Raw genomic sequence first — 12,703 nt, 5'->3', positions numbered from 1 at the left:
TCAGTGCGAAACCCTTTCCACACTGAAGGTGTTGAGGAAAATTGTCTTCTCTTAATTTATGTTGTGGGGAATTGTCTTAAGCTCAGGAGTCAGAGTTCCAGAAATCAGAATTAGACTTTATTGATCATAGTCACATAGGCCATAATGCCTTACATCTGGCTTGTATTGTATTCAAACTAATTCTACAGTTGTTTTCTATAGAATAGAGAAAATATTTCAACAAGGACAGGTGAAGGGCTTCTATCCAGTGTGAAATCTCATGTGAGCCTCAACGTTTGCTTTTCGAGAGAAGCTCTTCCCACACAGATTGCAGGTGAAAGATTTCTCTCCAGTGTGAAGTTTCATGTGGACATTAAAGTTTCCTTTTTGAGTGAAACTTTTCCCACAGTGTTGGCATGTGTAGGGCTTCTCTACAGAATGAATTCTCATGTGAACCTCAATGTATGCTTTGGTTTTGCAAGTCTTTCCACAATGGAGGCACATGTGAGGCTTCTCTCCAATGTGAATTTGTACATGATTCTTAAGATGTGTCCTGTCTGTGAAACTTTTCCCACAATGATGGCATATAAAGCTGTCCTCTCTTGAGTGAATCTTCATGTGGTTATTAAGGCTTACAGTAAATCTGAAACTCTTTCCACACTGACCACATACGTACGGCTTCTCTCCAGTGTGAATTCTCATGTGGGCATTAAGGGTTGATTTATGTTTAAAACTCTTTTCACATTGAGGACAGGTAAAAGGCTTCTCTCCAGTGTGAACTCTCACATGGACTTTAAGCCTTACTTTTTCAGTGAAACTTTTCCCACAGTGTTGGCAGGTGAAAGGCTTCTCTCCAGAGTGAATTCTCATGTGGAGTTTAAGGCTTCTTTTTTGAGTGAAACTATTTCCACACTGTTGACAGGTGAATGGACTCTCTCCAGTGTGAACTTTTAAGTGGTCTGTCAGGTTTCCTTTTCGACTGAACCTTTTTCCACACTGTTGGCAAGTAAATGGCTTTTCTCCAGTGTGAATTATCATGTGGACTTTAAGGTTTCTGTTTTGATTGAAAGTCTTTCCACACTGTTGGCATGTGAAATGACCTTTAGTCTTTTGAGCTCTTATTTGTGGTAAAGTCTTTTCAGTCTGTGAGGAACTGAAAGGTGGTTCTTCAGTTGTGAAATCATGTTGTTTCTTAATGTGGTATTCTTCTTTCAGTTCCTTCAGGTCTAAGGCAAAAAAAGACAAATAACCCCAGTTTAATAGCACAAAGCAACAGACATCAAAACTTTTAGACATGTAAAGCATCAAAACCAATGTGTATGCTAGATCCTACATGCATTTAGCTAGTATCACAACTTTTTCTCAATATCGTTAACCCTTGGCTTTCTTTAGGACCAAAATACCTTTAAGCTAGCATATATCAAAATCCTTATAAAAAAATCTATCATATCAAAGAAACAGTGCTTTTCGAAGTTACAAATTACCTGCTTTTGGCATATGATCATGGCTACTTATCTTCTAGTGATATTAAAGTCCCCCTGTGGTTAAAATCAGTTTATATGACTATTTGGTGTTTTTAATTTGCTTTAAGACAAACCATGTATACATGCATAAGTCAACTCCATTCCTGAGTATTTCCCCCTTAAATCTGCAGTGAACCAAATTTATATTTATAAAGCATTATTATTATAACAACAAAACAATGTTTATTCTGTCACACATCTTAAAACCTGGATTAATACTGGACATATTCTGTATAATATAAATTCTGAATTCACAATAGCTCAATAGGTGGTGATATGCACTAAGACGAGCATTGGCATGGTTTATGTCTCATCTATCAGACTACTACCACTTTGTTTGTGTGAATGAAGACACAACCCATTAAACACAAGTATGGAGTGCCACAGGGCTCAGTACTAGGTCCTTTGTTTTTTTAGGTCATCTTTCTCTGCCAATAGCTGCGTTTACATGGACACTTATAATCGGATTGACGGCTCAATCAGACTAAAAAACCTTCATGTAAACACCTTAATCGATCCGATTGAGCTCGATCCGAATGAAATTTCGATCGGATTGAAAGGGGTGGTTTATCCCTTTTGTAATCCGATCTAGAGAACATGTAAACACTTGATCGGATTGAAAACCGAAACTGAAAGGACTGCGCATGTGCGATGACGTTAAATAGCGTAATGACGTATGACGCGCGGAACGAGCTGTTCTTCCTGTTGAATAAAGTGTCATATTAATAAGTTTCCCGTCATTCTAAAATTCTCATTTCACTCGCGCGTCTGTAAAGTGAAGCAGGACAACGTCCCACCAGTCCTTGTTTTGGATTCTCATCCACAGACGTCTGGTTTTGGCCGCGGGGAGGGGCATTTTTACTGCGTGATCAATAAGCAGCACGGCAAAACGGTTAATGTGCTCTAAATTATGATCAGAGACGAATTAATATTGCGTCTGCTGTTTTAAACAAATAAAGAACCAATAGAGGAGAATATTTATGCGCGAAAAGCGGTAAACTCTGTATATTCGTGCAGTGTGCGCATGTCAAAACATCAGATCCGATTTGAAACTTGTGACATGTAAACACCTTGTTCGGATTCATCAATCGTATTGATTTCATTCCGATTGTGTCCATGTAAACGTAGCTAATGATACAGTTCCTCACAACCTGTAGAAACGGCAGAACTCTCCAACTTTCCCCGCCATTAATGGAAATTTCTGTCATTTATGAGACAACGACGAACTACAGGACGTTTTTCTCAGCTTTTTGCTCAAAATATTGCTTTTTTATGAAACTTACCCACATTCAAGTGTTAATAAAAAAAAAAACAATTCATGAAGCTAGAATACCTTTTCATATATTGATAATTGATATACAATATCATATATTGCATGATCAGGTATTTAAAGGTCCCCTATTATGCCCCTTTTCACAAGATGTAAAATAAGTCTCTGATGTCCCCAGAGTGTGTAAGTTTCAGCTCAAAATACCCAACAGATAATTTTTTACAGTATGTTTAAAATGCAAATAAGCTGCTGCTGCACGGTTTTTCATCTCACGGAATGATGATAATATCAGAAACTCTCAGTAACGGTGTTCATTTCGACCCGAGTCGGACAATAATGCCTACAGAGTCAGAGTGTATGGAGATGGAACAGGTATAGTTTAGTTTAATTACGGTTATAACGTATTTGTCATCTGCTTGTATGCATCCACTATTAATAGCCTACAAGTCTGCTGTTTCGGACCAGGTCCAAATGATTATCAAAAATATACAGATGAGTGTAGTAAAGTTTATTGTACATCACACAAAAGATGAAGCGTCAGTTTTACTCCAGAAAATCACCGTAAGAGCTGAGTAAACACAGTATAAGATGTGCGCAAGTACATAAACGAATTTCGGTAGAGTTGAGGGAGCATTTTCTTTGAAAACAAAATAATTCCACCACGTCTTCAGCGTCTGCCTCAGATTTCGGGAGTAAATAGAGAGAGAGCTATGTGGATTAATACATCCAGCCACACAACACCTACAACGCTTGGGAGACATTCTCGTCAGTGCAGCAATGGCGGATGTGTACAACTCGCTGTGAACTCGATCAGGGCGGGTCTATGTTAAAACTGCAGTGTCTGTCAAAACTCGTGGGCGGGGCCTGTGGCTTTAGTGACGTCACTAAAGTCGCAATCTGAAAACAGGTCGTTGGGAGACACTGCTGATGATTTATGGGGATTAATAAAAAAGGAGTGAGTGGATTTTTATCACTATTGGGTGGTTGTGTACACACACTGCCAACACACATTTATGTCCAAACAGCATGCAAAAGTGAATTTTGCATAATAGGGGACCTTTAAACAATAACATATTCTGGGGGCCATGAAATTTTGTGAAAATGCTAAAAAATGCTGGCGGGCGGTGGGTGGCAACTTTTTTTTTTTTTTTTAATGCTGGCAGGGAAAGAGTTAATGATATCGAAGATGGGACAGCCAGCAGTTTTTATATTAAATTCTTACAAGACAACGTTATTCATTATTAGACCAAAAACATCCACACACAAGATTCTAGATATCCATGAATGTACTGTTTCATAGTTTTCTACAGTTATAAACCTGTAATGTTGACAGCAATTGGAAAATTTGCAAATCACTTTTCTGTTTACTCTTCTAGAACAGCCTTTCACCGTAGAAATGTTACAGGGTTAATAAGAGTACTCATCACTTCAATCAATTTACGAATCATTGATTTTTAAAATTGCACAGACAATAGTGAGTGATTCAAGCCATGCTTTATTTCGTTTCTGTCTGATGTGAAGATAACATACATAGGCTCTCCACAAGGATGTGTTTTATCTCCTTTATTATTTATTTTATATACAAATTCATGCACTAGCACTTTTCAAAACAGGCATTTTATTAAATATGCAGATGACACAGCTCTTGTGAGTCTGCTACAGGATGGGGAGGTAGATCATGGGCCAGTTTTAGATTCTTTTTTAGAATGGTGCAATAAGTCACACTTAATTCTAAATACCAATAAGACCAAAGAAATGTCCATAGATTTTAGAAAGTCACAGCAAACAATCGATACTTTCATCAATGGGGAGATCATTCAGATTGTTACAAACTATAAATATCTTGGCATTGTACTGGACAACAAACTTAAATGGGACTCTTGGACTGATCTTTTGCACACTAAGACACAGCAAAGAATGTACTTCCTAAAGAAACTGTTTGTTTTTAATGTTAATAACAAAATGCTTCAGATGTTTTATACTGCTTTTATTGAAAGTGTTTTAACGTGCTGTATCATTTGTTGGTTCGGAAATGCCACACAAGCACAGAAAAACATAATCAGAAAAACAGTCACTACTGCTAGCAAGCTACTTGGGATAACATTACCAAGCATCGAACACATTTACAAGGACAGAATGTTGAAAAAAGCCAATAACATTGTATGCAATCACACACACCCATTAGCATCCCATTTTAATTTACTACCATCTAGGCGTCGTTTCTGCCCACCTCTTATGACCAAGAACAGATCTAAATTTTCTTTTGTACCGCAAGCCATTAAGGCCTTAAATCAATTAAAATAAGATATCTGTCGAGCTGGCATGGTTAGACCCAAGGGTGTATAGTGTATTATAGTGTTTTTTTAATGTAATTTAGTGTTTTGTAATGCATTGTATTGTTTGTGTTATATGTTTGTCATGTAGTGCCTTTCGACTGCGCCGCAAACCCAATTGCCCCACGGGGACAATAAAGTTCTTCTACTACTATTTCCAATGTATCAGATGCTGCCATCAGGGAGACGGTATAGAGTATGTGTAAGAGCAACCGTTACAAAAAGTCATTTATTCCTGTATCTATTAATATGTTAAATAGCAAGATGTAGTAATGTAGTCGTGTTTTTTTAGTTTTTTTCTGAGACTGAAATGTAGTGTAAATTCATTATTGGATCCATTTCAATTTGACTATATGGTGGGAAGAGGGACTGTTGATGCTGTTAACACTCTCACTCATTTGACTCTTCAACATCTAGAAACCTCTAATGCTTACGCACGACTGCTCTTTGTAGATTTTAGCTCTTTATTGGCTTGTGTGTGCATATGTTGTATGTATGTATGTATACGTTGTGTATTAATGCAGCTTTGAGTCCAAGACAAATTTCCTGAAAAAGGACAATAAAGTATACTAACTAACTACTAAATAAGCTGTAGTTGGTCTAAAATGAAGTGGCTAGATTACTAGATCCAAACAATAGGATCACATCAGTGATCTATAATGATTGTATGTTAGCTCTAGTATCAGTTTTAACTCTTTTCTAATTGCTCTTACGTCCTAGGACATATCTTTGTTGTTTGTTGCTATTGTCTGCCTGCGTTTCTTTAAGGCTACATTTACACGACAACAATATTAAGATTAAAACTTTTTAAAGCGTTTTTCCTTTGGGTTTTCCACGTACAGATGACACCATTGTCAAAACGATCCCCATTCACACGGATCCACGGAAGGACTAAAAACGTAAACCCGCAATATGCATGTGCATGACGGAAAATTCTGCAATTGCGTAGGTAAGGAGGAGAACATTGATTCATGAACAGGTGCGCAGTAACTACACTGCTGAATGGGTAATTGGTGAGCTCGTCTGTGTCACAGGTTTGAAATGATATCTGTTTGGAAAGCATTTTGGAACCAATGTTTTAAAAAAAAAAATGGGAGTATTATTGTCGTTGACGAACGGGGGATCGGCAGGAGATAAAATTGTGGAACTTTTGTGAGCTGAAAATAAGGAAAGGTTCGAGGGGTTCGAGTAAATTAACAATGAACATCGAATGGTTGCTCATCAACCGATCCATTTTGCTATGCTTGAAATTATAGGACTGCGAGGATGAACAAAGCGTTGATTGTTCTGGTGGTGTTTTCTTTGTGACTACCTGAACGGAGGAGAAATAAACAGTTGCTTAAAACTTCACGAGTGACAAACGAAAATCTAAAGGTATGGGTTCAGATATTTCGATGTTTTCGATAAGGAGGTGATTTGTTGGCTATTAATAGCTGGGCATTGCTGACAATAATTAGTTTGTAGATAAATTGCTATGATTGAGAGGAAGATTTACTTGTCAGGTCCACGTAGAGAAAATTAGCATTTCAAATAGCATTTCATATACACAGCATTTGTAAAAGTAATATAAACAACACTTTTTCCATTATCAGTTTTTTTTTTTTTTTTTTTAACATTGATATTGAACAGTTAAACACTTTTGAACAATTACATTTTAAGTAGGCTATTTTCTTATTTACTGGTTTCTTAACCAGTGAAACTACACATGAACTGAACAATTAAAGCACTGTGGTAGTTCATATGCTACCTAAATGATCAACAATTATACAAGCTAATAACAAGGTGTCTCAGTAAATTAACAATTAGGCTATATTGAACAACTGAAGCAAGCATCTTAACTTAAATGTGTTTGTCTATTGCTAGGCACCCCTTTCCAACTCTCTCCATTGAATGTGGGCTGGTTAGCAGCAGGGGCGTTTCTAGGTTTTAAAAACATCAGGGGCTGAGCCCGAAACATCAGGGGCTGGGTTACAAGATAACATGATTCGATAAAGAGAATAATATATATTGTAGGTCTATATGCAGGGGGCAGCCACACCAGCCCACATTACCCCACAGACACGCGCATTCAAATGTGAGGTAGTTAGGGGGGTTGGGGGGCATGCTCCCCCGAGAAAATTTGGATTTCTTGGCCCTACATATGTGCATTTTAAGGTGTCTGAAGGCCAAAAAAAATTGGATAACAATAGCTTTAAAAGCATGTCAGTGGGCAGTAGCATAAATTATTTGTCAAGCAGATAACAGATTCTTAAACATGAGAATGAGGATAAATGTTGAAATGAATGATCCACACTACAAAATGGAAATGCAGAACGTTTCTGCTTATTGTTGACAATACACAATCACATATTCCAAACAGGAATGGCCTTAAATGAGAAATCTTTCAAGGATTATTTTGCGTAGATGTTAGGCTACATTTCAATCAAACACCAGTGCAATCTTTTGTTTGTTTATTTTATAAATATTTATACTTATATTTTGCTTTTAGTTTCTGTAATTAGCGAAGAACATCTGTGTTAAATAGGAATACATTGTAATAATGTTAATCAAGCTGCCTAAATCACAGGACTGTGCAGCAGTTCACACTCACAATAAAAATACAATATAATTTAAAACAAAGACAAGCTCATTATACAAAGGAAATAATATTACAGATCTAGACAAATTGGGTTGCTTATAGTTAAAAGAATGTCAAGAACGATCATTTAGGCTAGATGTAGCTATTTTTCACATTTTTGGTCACTAAATTTTTTTTTTATGACACGAGTCAGTTTTGATGACTTTGCAATATTGATAAAATGTTAGAATATTAATAATGAAAAATGACGCAGCTTCCCTTTTGGTTATTTCAATACTTAATTGACGACAGAACACAACGTTACATGCTCGTAGTTTCTTTAGCGTGATACAGGGCGCGCTGCATTTGCACTTGATACTGAAGAGTGCACGCTGCGAGCACACGATACGACAGGAAAGTTCGTTTTTCTGAGTTTTACTGACATATAGCCTGACAACATCTGGTCTGACAGAGGACTGTGCGGCGGTGCTGACTGCGTTATTTATTCTTTTTTTTTTTTAATTGCTGTGAGATTGTTTGCTGTTGCGCAAATCCTGGAGATATTCTAGGATCTAATCACTCACGTGGTGCGTCTGCAGAGACAGATTTCAACAATCACTAGACAGCAGCAAAGCCAAAGCACAATGAAATAAGGCAACTTATGATTTCGGGGGTTTACATAGACTATTGTCCAGTTTCATATTTGTCAGTCAACTTTTCAAAAAACATTCGGGGCTACACTCAAAACATTCGGGGCTGAAGCCCCGGCAAAATCGGCTGACGACGCCTCTGGTTAGCAGTGGTTTCCTCCGTTGCTTTTCTCAGTGTACACTGCCACCATCAGCCTTGATTTTCATCAGCCTTTGAGTTCCGCAAAATCCATTCCTTGATGAATCATAGATTTACGAGCATTTTCATCTTCACTTCTTCAACTACACTTTGGTGATCTGCAGGGGTTTCTGACCACAATTAATGGTGGCATACACTGCTCTGTATGCCTCTCGCGGTTTCCCTGATTAAGTATTCAACACATCTAGGGATGGTTTCTTTGGATGCTACACTGACAGCCAATTTTAAAGAATGGCACAGCGGATGAGTACCAAACTAGGCAAAGCACATTCTTCCTTTAAAATCCTGTGTACGCCATTGTGCACCCCAGTCATCACAGACGCATTATCAGTGCCAATTCCCTGAAGATTCTCCTTTTCAAGACTACACTTTTCAAGAAACTCAACTATTGCCTTGGCTATTGATCTGGCATCGCCCGCCTCCAATTCAACCAGCCCAAGAAATGTGGACACAATTGTTCTTTTTTTAGCACTAAAATACCGAATCACCACACCCAGGTATTTTGAGACACTGACATCAGTGGACTCCAAAAGGAGACTGGACCTCTCATTCCCCACACAATGTACACTGCTCTGCGGGGTTATATGGTTTTGATTTATTTATATGCTTTGCTGTAGCACAATGTTTTTTGATGTCATACATTTTTGCAAGCATATCTGATATGATGCTCGACAGTCATCCCCAACTACTGGCTTCAACCACCCTTTACATTCAGGTAAAGACTCCCACTCGTTTCTGTACTTCTGGCTGTACAGTTCTGATTGAGACATGTTGATGGATGTAGGTAAGTCTCTAATCAAACATTCACGAACAGCTACATTCACTAGATTTTAACTGTGGTTGTTGAACTATTTAAATGTATCAAGTAAGTTTAAGAAAAACAAAAAATACTTAATTTACTTAAATTTTGTCTGCAGTGAGTGCACTAGCATGCGTTAGCCCTTTTGTAGTGTTAATGGTACTTGTGTAGGAAATTATAAATTTGTCTTTTATTTTTTATTATTTTTTATTGTGACTTGCTAAACAAACAATTGTACTCTGACCTTAATTTGTTTAAATTATTTTGCCAAAAATGCGAAATGCGTGCTACTGCTGCTGCCGCCCGCAGCCTCTGTGCCTGGCTATATAGACCGTGTGTAGCTCCGCCCCTGCGCTCGTCATCTTTGGTCTTCCTGTTTTCGGTCGAAGTCCACAGTAGTCGATTGTCGAGTTCTCCACTGTTGCTTAAGTACCTATGATCACGCACGTGAACTCGACAATCGACTACTGTGGACTTCGACCGAAAACAGGATGTAAATACAGGTATGTGCGCTGGCCGAATTAACTTCACTTTTATTCATATCTTTCACATCTACTGCAGTCAGGTTCACCGTGTTCACTCTGAAGGAATCACTCACATTGGCTGTGCACTTGTAATGACACATCAAGGATGTTAAGAGGCTAAAAGCAGGTTTAAAACTTGCCCCATTGAAGTCAACAGGGTGCAAATTTTAAAAAGAGGATAACACGGTGTAGGCAACACCGATTTTTGTTGTTGTTCTCTGTACTGACAGCACTCCAAATTTACAAAAAAATGAAAATATTGACCGGAGTTTAAATTTAACGGATTTTCTTAAGCGAAATTTCTTATCATGTCACTCTAAAATTCAACATATAACAAACAGTAATACACTCAAAATGTAGAAAATAAACAATCTACTCGACTTTACTCCAAGCCAAGACGTATCGATCTTCTACAATCGCTATTTTAAAATGAAATAGCCCTACTGCTTTAATTGGAAAAAATAATAATACAATTGGAAAAATGTCTAGGTATGCGATCGGGGGGGATGTAAAAAAATATATATAATTCTTGCATCACAATAAGTGTATTGTGATTGTCTAAACATTTTAGTAACTAAACTGAATTTTATTAGGTTTAATGACAACATGTTGCAATGTTTGCATGGTACAATTTCTTTTTTTTTATAGCTTGACACAAATTTCACGATTTCAATTCAATTCTTGTGATTTGATTTAATATTGACTCATTTGGATAAATATTAGGTACACAAGATAGGCATTAATTTTTCTTAAAAAAAAAAAAAAAAAAAAAAAAAAACTCACCTAATGCTGTAAACATACAGAGAGATACAGAGAGCCCTATCAGCTGGCAGTATTATTTAAGGTTCAAAATAACTCAAATTAAATATAATGCGTTTTTTTATTATAATAACAACTTTATTAAGTAAAAATATAATAAGTATGTAATATAGTACACATATTTAGCAAAATATTCTCCGTAGCTCTTTTTTTCTAGCCAACTAACGTGCTATAGCCTCCTATATATATGGTCATTAAATGGCTTTCCTGAGGTAAATGTGACATAATTGTTCTCCAGCTGTTTTATTGACCCCTTTATGCGGATGAAAAACACTGATTGATCAATATTATGTATGAGGAATATACATTTTGGTAAGTTGTACTGTATCTTTCAACAGTGTTCGTGTTTACTTACTATTAGCTAATAAAGATGACTGGTTCACGTGCTGCTCGGGATCTGTCACGTCACATTTACAAGCGCCAAAACGGTATTGTTTGAATTTCGTAATAAAATTTTTTTTGGTATAAGTAACCTGCTCTGTCTAGTCTGTTGGTCTCCGTGTCCTCTTTGCTTTGCGATTTTTCTGTGCGTGAGAAAATGGATGTGTGGCGCAGGCGCGGAGCTGTGGGCGGGCCTGGATGGGCCTGGGCCCACCCACATTGACAGAAAAAATAAAATAAAATACTACTCTGTATTGTTCAATATGGATACTACTTTATGTGGTGTATTTCATCTATAACATGTTATGTTAAAAACAGTAAAATTATAAGTAAGCTTGATAACTATTTAAAATTTAAGTGTGTTGGTGATGTGTTTTCATTGGTCAATGCAACATCAACGTAGCACGCTCTATTGTAATCTGGCGCGAACCATCTATGACGAACAACCAACGGTTATAACGTTCGCTAGAAGTGTACTGTATCTTGATTTTTCTTAGTATGGCCAAACAAGTTACTCTCACTCATTTTTAAAAAAAAACTCGTATTGAGATTAATAATTATTTGGAGGACCAATCTGTGGATCGTAATGGAACAACCGCTGGCTCTGAGAATAGAGCGGTAACTCTGAACCGACAACCTCCACTGATGCTAACCGGCAAGCAGATCTGCCTATGGCTAATCGACGATCACTGCTACACTTAATTGCACCGTCGGATCTGTCAGCTCTGGGGGAACCTGCTACCCAACCTCATCTACAGGCATTCCCGAGTACCATAATTGATGGGAAATATCGAAGCTTCAATGCCAAGTGGTATGAAAGGTTCAACTGGATTGAATATAGCCAGTCGAAAGACCTGATTTTTTGTAAAGCCTGTCGGCATTTTCCTGAACAGCACACTGAGGGGTCTTTTACTAAAGTGGGTTTCAAAAATTGGAAACGTATCGGCCAGGTCTGTGAGAAGCATCAGTCTAGCAAGCTACATGCTTCTGCACTTGTAAAATTACTCTCCTACAAACAAAGTCATGCGCAACAAGGCAGCGGTACTGTATTAAATCAGATGCACGGAGATTCTATTTCGTTCATTGAACGTAATCGACAGCACGTCAAAGTTGTGCTGGATGTTGTCCAGCAGTGTGCCAAAATGGAGATACCCCTGAGAGGGCACCGGGAAACTCAGGAAGCGTTAAACAAGGGGAATTTTTTGGAGCTATTCGAGTTTATATCGAAGTAATTTAAAAAAAAACTTGTTGAACTGCCACGAAATGCTACACTCATGTCCCACCACATTCAGGACGAGCTGCTTGAGGCTGCCGCTTCACTTCTACTCAGGAAGATAAAAACGGAGATGCAAGAACAGCCTAGGCCCACATATTTTGCCATCCTTGCAGATGAGTTTAAAGATGTTTCGAAACGCGAGCTAGTTGCTGTCTGTGTTCGATTTATCCATAGTGGGACAATCAAAGAACGAGCGCTGGGCTTTGTCAAAACAGCTGACCTGTCTGCTCAAGGAATATCGCAGAGGATCCTTGAAATTCTAGAACCACTTGGTTTGGACCCTTCTCTCTGTGTCGGGTTCTGTTTTGATGGGGCATCGGTCATGTCTGGGCACAGAGGAGACGTTCAATCTATCTTGAAAGAGACATTTCCCAAAGCTGTGTATGTACACTG

The sequence above is a fragment of the Abramis brama genome (assembly GCF_963993115.1).
Source record: "Abramis brama genome assembly, chromosome: 8".
Classification (NCBI taxonomy): domain Eukaryota; kingdom Metazoa; phylum Chordata; class Actinopteri; order Cypriniformes; family Leuciscidae; genus Abramis; species Abramis brama.
The sequence above is the reverse complement of the archived record's forward strand: the minus strand, read 5'-3'. Positions refer to the sequence as shown.